The following is a 7,745-nucleotide window of genomic DNA, read 5'->3' on the forward strand; positions in this document are numbered from 1 at the left end:
AGCAAGTTTACGTACTTTCTCATAAATTTGCCACAATAGGTACAAATATGACTAACTGATGAAACTTATTAGAGTAGCAATAGAGGTCTGAACTACCTCTTAATTTGAGTCTAACACTGCTACAAGTCAAAATATTTCCAGTATAATAGCTCAGCCTGGTAAACTCCTTCTCATATTGTATCATCATCTTATGATCCTATTTAAGCTATAGAAACCCCTTCATATTGGTATATAAATAGGCAGAGGAGACATATTTCTTTTTAAACTTTCTGTGAAAAACTACCTAACTCAGAATAGGTGGTTCAACTGTACACTTGAGAAAAGTCTTCCCTCACCCTGCGTATCATCCTTAAATAAGGATATTGCATAATCATACCTTTAAGCAGCATAACACTGGCGTTTTCTGAAAATTTTCCCCATCTTCTCTAACCAATGCCCTGCCTCCATAGGGTTAGTGGTTCAAGTGAACTCTATAGCACAATACTTGATCAATTATCAAATTGTTTACTTATGGTTGTTACTAAAGATTACCCGTCTTCTATCTCAATAAGGTAGCCATCTGCTAAACTATCACGTCAATAGCCCTAATTAGGAGAATTGATGGTGCCATTTATAATCTTGTGGAGCATTATCTCCAGCTTTCTATCCTACATCAAACTAGTACTCAGTTAGATCAAATATTTTCCATAATCATCACTCTCCATATCATGATTCTATAGGGATATTTTCTCCAAACTCTCATCTATAAGGGCACTTTTCTCAAATATGTATTGAAAAATTATATGATTTAGATATCTAATGATTAACTATCATTTAGTATTTGAGCAGACTTATAAATACACTTTTAACTATCAAAAATTTAATCTAGTATGCAACCAAACCGTGCTCTGATCCCAAAAATAAACATACTATAAGGGCCTTAACTCTTCATATTCAAAATGGCTTGGAGAGTTGGAAGAACTCTAGGGTTAAGCGTGCTCGCTTAACAAAAATCCTAGGATGGGTGACCTCTTGGAAATTTTCTCATTTCACCTGCGGGACAAAATCATATGGGTCTTGCCAATCCAATATGGGATGGAATTGGCTTGATCTCAAGCGGACAATTCCTCTGGTGGTTGGAGTCGGGCATGACAATTGGTATCAAAGCCGAACCCCCTCTAGTAGATGTATGGTTCAAGGACGAACCAAGCGAAAGTTGGTGGGCCTGTGACATCTCGACCCGGCAAAGCGATCCTAAGAGGGCGCATAGAGCAAACCTCCTAGCTAGCTTCTAAGATTGCAGGCTAGCTATAGGTAGTAGAATGCAGGACACAAGAATGAATCGAATCATATATCGAAAAGGGGAAAACTAATCATAAGAGGCGCTTTTTAATGGAATAGCTTGGAGAGTTGAAAGAATTCTAGGGTTAAGCGTGCTTGTTTAATAGAAATCCTAGGATGGGTAACCACTTGGGAAGTTTCTTGTTTTACCTACAGGACAAAACTGTGTGGATCTTGCCAATCCAGTATGGGATTATTTGATCCAAAGCGAATAATTCCTCTAGTGGATAATTTCTCTTTTTTTGGCTTCAACTTGCTTTCGCCAAGACGTATTTATACTGATTGCTACGCTATTTTATATTTATTAAACTTGAAAATTTTAGATTTGGTTGAACTTGGGATGGTTTTAACTGATTGTAAGATATTTTTAGCTTCTAGGCCAAATGTGGCTATCATATGGATTCAAAGACAAGCCAACATAGGTAGGTGTTCATTTTTTTAGCTTAGGTATCGTATTCTTATGCCCGTCTTCTTGTGTGGAATAGTATTCCACAATGTTTATTAGCATTTTATGAATATTAATGCAAGGTACTGTTGCTTTAATTTGCTTCAAAAAAAAGTGCCAAGATTATATTAGTCTTTTGGTATTTAAATGATAATAAAATATAATTTAATTTAAAGAAATCAATTAAGAAAAATTGCTTGAAGAAATTCAAAGGATTAAAGGCAACTAAAAATTTTGACTTTAGTTAATTCTGTCTAATTTATTCCATTAGTTCGAAAATCAATTTATTGTTCATTGTAGAAAAAAAATTAACCAAATTTACTAAGGCCTTTTTCAAGAGTTTATTTATTATTTAAACCCCGTTCAATTAACTATTTTCTAGTAGCTATAAATAACTATAAGTTAAATCATTAAGACCAATGTTTATTTAAAAAAACCTCCATGAGGGCATTAAATTATTATTCCCACAAAATTTATTATATTTTTCTTATCAATAATCTTTATTTTGCTAGTAATTATTGCAATAAATTAATCCAAATGAAAAATACAGTTTGGAAGCATTAAGAATAAGAGAAAATAGTTATTTTGGCCCTGAGCCATAATTATTGAAATAATCATGTCTTTTGTACAAATGTTTATAACATCTTTGAGGTTTGCCTTTGTCATACTATTTAATTCTTCCATTAAAAAATACACTTTTTATAATTAATCTTAAAGTGAAAAGACAAAATTACCCTTTATAATTTTTCTTTTTTGGGATTGTTGTCTTGTTGATCTCTTGCCTCTATAAAATACCCATAGTTCAAATTTTCTCTGCCTCCCTTAACCCAATGCCACTCTCCGCCGCCACAATCCATCACCATCTCATCGTCAATCATCGTCTCCATCACTAAACCACCACTAGAGCTAGAACCTGATATTCAAACCCAATCCAACATCATCAACCTTCACTAATATCTCTCTGCTTCATTTTTCGATCACCTCCTATTAAAATCTCTAAGGCAAACCTCTAAGCTTCTACTATTGATTCATCCTGCAACCACCATCAACCTCCACTTCCGTTAATCAGAATCACCTCTCTATCTCTTTTGTCTAATTTTGGATAAGAATCAAAACCCACTTTTCTAGTTTTATAAAGACCAAGTTCCATAACATTCAGCTTCTTAGTCTATCATATTCAATTTCTTATGAAGCTGTTCTTTCTCGGTCATATTCTAACCATTTCAGTACAATCATTACATGGCCAAGACTAAAGCTTTGGACATACCAGTTGGATAATCATAGTGGTACAATTTTTTACTCTTTACATTTAATTTCTCCTTTTTTTTTTCATTTAATGAGGAAAACTAGTTAACATCATAGTTTGTAGTTTTGAGAAATTATAGAGAGCAATAATTTTCTAACATTTGTTTTACCGGTTGTTTTTAATACATGCTTCTTATTATTATTATTATTATTATTATTTTTGAAAGGGAATATGCTACTGTGAGTTATGATCACATGGCACTTGTTATTGATGGAAAAAGGCGAGTTTTGTAGTCTGGTTCAGTACATTATCCAAGAACTACTCCTAAGGTGGGGTTTTGAGATTATCTCAATTTTGATTTTGATTTTTTTATTTTTTTGTATATTATGTTGCATTATGTGACGATAAACTGTGGCTATTGCACTTTTCTATTTTATATAATTACTCATCTAATTCATTTTTTCTTCTTTTTCTTTGCTTGAACGTGTAATTTAAGAAAGCCTCATTTGAGTATGAATCAAACTCAAGTTTCTGTCTACACAAAGTTCATTCTTTCAATCAGTTGCTTTATTTTTTTGCTTGGTTATGGATCTAATTTCATTAGTTGGAAATTGATCTTCGATTAAGATACAATTTATCCTTCCTTCAATTTTGATGGTTTTTTATGCATGTGTTTTGGTTTGTGTTTGTGTTTGTGTTTGTCATTTTTGTAAGTGTTGGGAACAAGGAAAAAGTAAGATTGGGAGAATCTGTTAATTAGATAATTTATAGTAGTTTAGTCTTTTTATGAAAAACTATGGTAAAAAGTGTTCTTTTTCAATGGAAGAATTAAGTAGAATGACGGAAGCAAACCTCAGGGATATTGTAAATATTTATATAAAAGTTAGGCACTAATTAGATAATTATAGCAAAACTCTGAGGTGAAATAATTATTTTTCCTAAGAACTATAAAAAACTTTAACATGAACAAAGAAAATCAAATCTAGTATTGTAAATTCAAAATCAAGTTAAATTACATCAACTTCCTAGTAATAGAAAATTAATTCATGATTGTAAAAGAAATCAAACCTAAACAAACTGATAGCCATTCTCAAAAACATGATGAAAATTGAAAAATAAAAACAAGAAACAAGAATAAAACTTGGCGATGCTTGACTTGCTCCTTGAATCTTGATCTCGACCATCATCTAGGCTTGAAGACTTTGAAGCTAGATAATATAAATATTGGTATTGAGAATAAGATGTAACCCCCTCCCCCCTTTCTTTGAGTGATAGTGTCCTTTATATAGCGTTCAATAATCTAGTCTTCTTGAAATTAACTAGAAAAATAATATGGCTTGAAGAAGAATTCTAATCTCATAAGAAAAAGATTTAGTTTTATATTTCTTTCCAAGTATAAGTCCTATTTGTCCAAATAATATAACAACACAAATATGAGAAATAACCATGTGGTTCTATGCAAAATTATGCAGAAATCATGTCCAAATTCACTCTTGACGTGAGCTTCCACTTCAACACACATTTGAGCAGCTGACGACTCCACTTAACAAGCTCAGACTGATGCGGTTGTACTATTTACCACTAGCTAGGTATGTTGTCTGCTTTCTTCATGAATCCAAACACCTTTTTCTTTTCTTTTCTTTTCTTTTTTTTTTTTTTTTTTTTTTTTTTTTTTTTTTTTTTTTTGAAGCTCCATTCCTTGTTGAGCTATTTGGTAATTTCCTAATAAAATCCCTACAAAACCTCTTAAAATGAGTTCAAGATCATCAAGGAAACAAAATAAAGAATTAAAATAAAATAAGAATAAAAACAACCTAAAATATATAAAATCTACTGAAAATCCTAAGAAAAACTATATGAAATTAACTATAAAAATAAAAATATTAGAATTCCTCAAACTTAAACCATTGATTGTCCTCAAGCAATAAAAATTATAAAAAAAAACACAATTAATAAAACTTAACTTAATATGGTTAGGAACAATTATTCACAATCTTAAAAATATTATGAATTTCTTAATATGAGAATAAAACAAAGCTAATATTTTCTATGCTAAATTATTTTCTTGCAAAAAAAATCACGTTTCTTAATTAAATACTAGTTAATAAAATCTTCTACACTAATAAGTGCTCAAATCATGACGAATAGAATATGAATTTCACAAGAATTAAAATTTAAATATGATGATACAAAACATAAATTCAGCATTCTCATAGCAAGATTAGTCATCTCTTCTCCACAATTTAGCAATACGCTTATAAAGATTAAAAGGTCTTTAGTTGAGGTTGTAATGGGATTTTAGGTATAAAACTTGGTTTGATAAAGAAAAAGAATAAAAGTTTAATCAAAAAGTACAAAAAAATGTAAAATTATCAAGATTTTATTACATCAAAATAAAAAATTCAAATAAGGAGAGACTACTTTGCAATATCTTACCCACAAAACATTAGAGATAATTTTGTAATTATTTCTTCTTGATATTGAGACTTTGATAAATAACCTCCTTACTTTCATCCCCAAACTTGTGTTTTGGTTTACTTTGATCTCATATGATAATTTCTTTTTGACTTTTATCTAGTTGCTAGCATCAATCAATCAAATCTCCTCGTATTGATTTTCTTTTTCTTTTTTTTATTCAATCTTCATACTTATACCTTCTTGCTTAGGATAATGATTTAAATTTAGTTTAATGGTCTAGGTATAATAAGGGTAATAACACACAAATTTGCAAGTGCATAACATCGCAACAAGTAATGAAGAGTGAATAAAGTATCATTCATACAAGAATTGTATATCATACTATTATTTAAACGATAATAAAGAGAATTGTTTAAGGAATTAAAATAAAATATTAAACTTTAAAGTGGTCAAATAAGTAGTTGTAGAGAAAATTCAAGTGACAAAAGCCACTACAAAATTTGAATTCACTTGATTATATTCGATTTCTTTTATTAGCTTGATAATCAATGTCAATTGTTCAAGATACAAGAAATAATCCTAAAATCATTAATAAGCTCTCACGATGTATTATTAGCAATTTTAAAGTGGTTTAGAGTGGTATCAAAGAATTATCAAAATGAACGAGTTACAAATTGAAATAAATAGAATTAAAATAACACGATTTGATTTGGTTTTTAGAACGGTTTGCACATAACATATTAAGTTTAAATAATGAAATATAATCAAACACCAAAGTAACATATATTAATTTAAAAACTACATAAACAACATGTATAGTTTAGTTTAGGTTATTCAAATTAAAAACTGAAATTGAATTGTAAATCATTTTTTCAAAATTTATAAAACAAACTGTTTTTTCTTAGTAATCAGATTAAACTAAATTGTCTAACCAAATTTGTTTCAATATAGTTTGATGGTTTACATTGAATAATGAACCCCCTAACTATCATATTGTTCAGTCTAAAATTGTTATAAGCCCGTTAGGTCTAATTCTTCAGGATAGGGTGGATAAGTGAACCTAAACCTATTTAGTCTGAAAAGAATGAGATAATGATAAGAAGAGTTTAGGAAGGGGAAAAGTTAAAATGAGAAATATATGAGAGAAATATAAGAATTTAAAAAGTTGAAAAAGAAAATGGGGGTTAAAGGTGACTTGAATGTGTTTAAACAATTCAATTTGTTTGTATAGATTCATGTGTCAATTACAATTGAGTCACTCCATATTTATAGGATTTCTATGTGCGCATGCTAAGCAAGAAATATTTTCGAATATATAGTGTTGTCAACCTATACAAAGTGTAAAATACCCTATGTATGTAAAATATTGATACAATTGGGTCCCAAGCTCAAATAATTTCCTAAGAGATACCTTCTTTTAATTACTCATTCTTTTAATTACTTCTTCTTTGAGTTGTTGTGGCTTGCACTTGCATACTTGGCCCTTGAAAATGGGTGGCGTCAACACATACTTTGATTTATTTTGGAATAGGGTAGATAAACGGATCGATGACTGTTTAATCTGAAAAGAATGAGATGAGAATAAGAAGAGTTCAAGAGTGGGAAAAGGAAATACGAAAGGGACGTGAGATAAATATAAGAAATTAGGATGTTGGAAAAGAAAGGGAGGTTAAAAGTAACTTAAATGCAATTAAGTAATTTGATTTACTTATCTAAATTCGCGTATCACTTACAGTGGAATCACTAGGTATTTATAGAAATTTTGAAAGTGCATGCCAATGAAGAAATATTTTGGAATATACCGTGTTATCAACTTATACAAAATCTAAAATATCATATATATATATGTATATATATTTACACAATTGGGTCCCAAGCCCAAATAATTTCTTAAGAGATGCCTTCTTTTACTTCTTCATTGAGTTGTGACTTGAACTTGCATATTTGGGTTTTGATAATGGACGGAGGTAACCACATGCTTTGATTTAATCCCATCACAGCAACTAGCCCACGGCCGATCACCACTGGTATAAACGCTAGTCCACGCTTCGCTGCGGGAAGCCCACTATTGGGAGTACCGAGAAAAGGCATTTAAAAAACGGCAGTGCAGTGCAAGTGCAGCCGAATTAAAGAGAGCAGTGAATAGGCCCACTGCAGTGCTGGTCCACCATTTGATAAGGACCAAATCTTTTAACTGTTGTTTTGGACCAAACGTCAATTCAACTGATGTGAAAAGCCCTATCTTCAATGTTCAATTTCACATTACATGGTTTAAATCTTAGGATAGAACAACTTTTTTACAAATATGACGTGTTA

General features: G+C 30.6%; 1 long non-coding RNA gene across 2 annotated transcripts; it reads left to right on the forward strand.

Moving 5' to 3' along the window:
- Window positions 1-2,577: 2,577 nt before the first annotated feature.
- Window positions 2,578-7,745, forward strand: LOC149496795 (uncharacterized). Of its 2 annotated transcripts, none has more exons than XR_016320641.1 (3): window positions 2,578-3,340; window positions 4,484-4,600; window positions 7,430-7,745. It is a non-coding gene; the product is annotated as an uncharacterized LOC149496795 (long non-coding RNA). The 2 variants fall into 2 exon arrangements; XR_016320640.1 differs by having other exon boundaries at window positions 2,578-3,051.

This window comes from Jatropha curcas, chromosome 4 (assembly GCF_041381405.1).
Source record: "Jatropha curcas cultivar XTBG-Jc1 chromosome 4, XTBG_Jcur_1.0, whole genome shotgun sequence".
NCBI lineage: Eukaryota > Viridiplantae > Streptophyta > Magnoliopsida > Malpighiales > Euphorbiaceae > Jatropha > Jatropha curcas.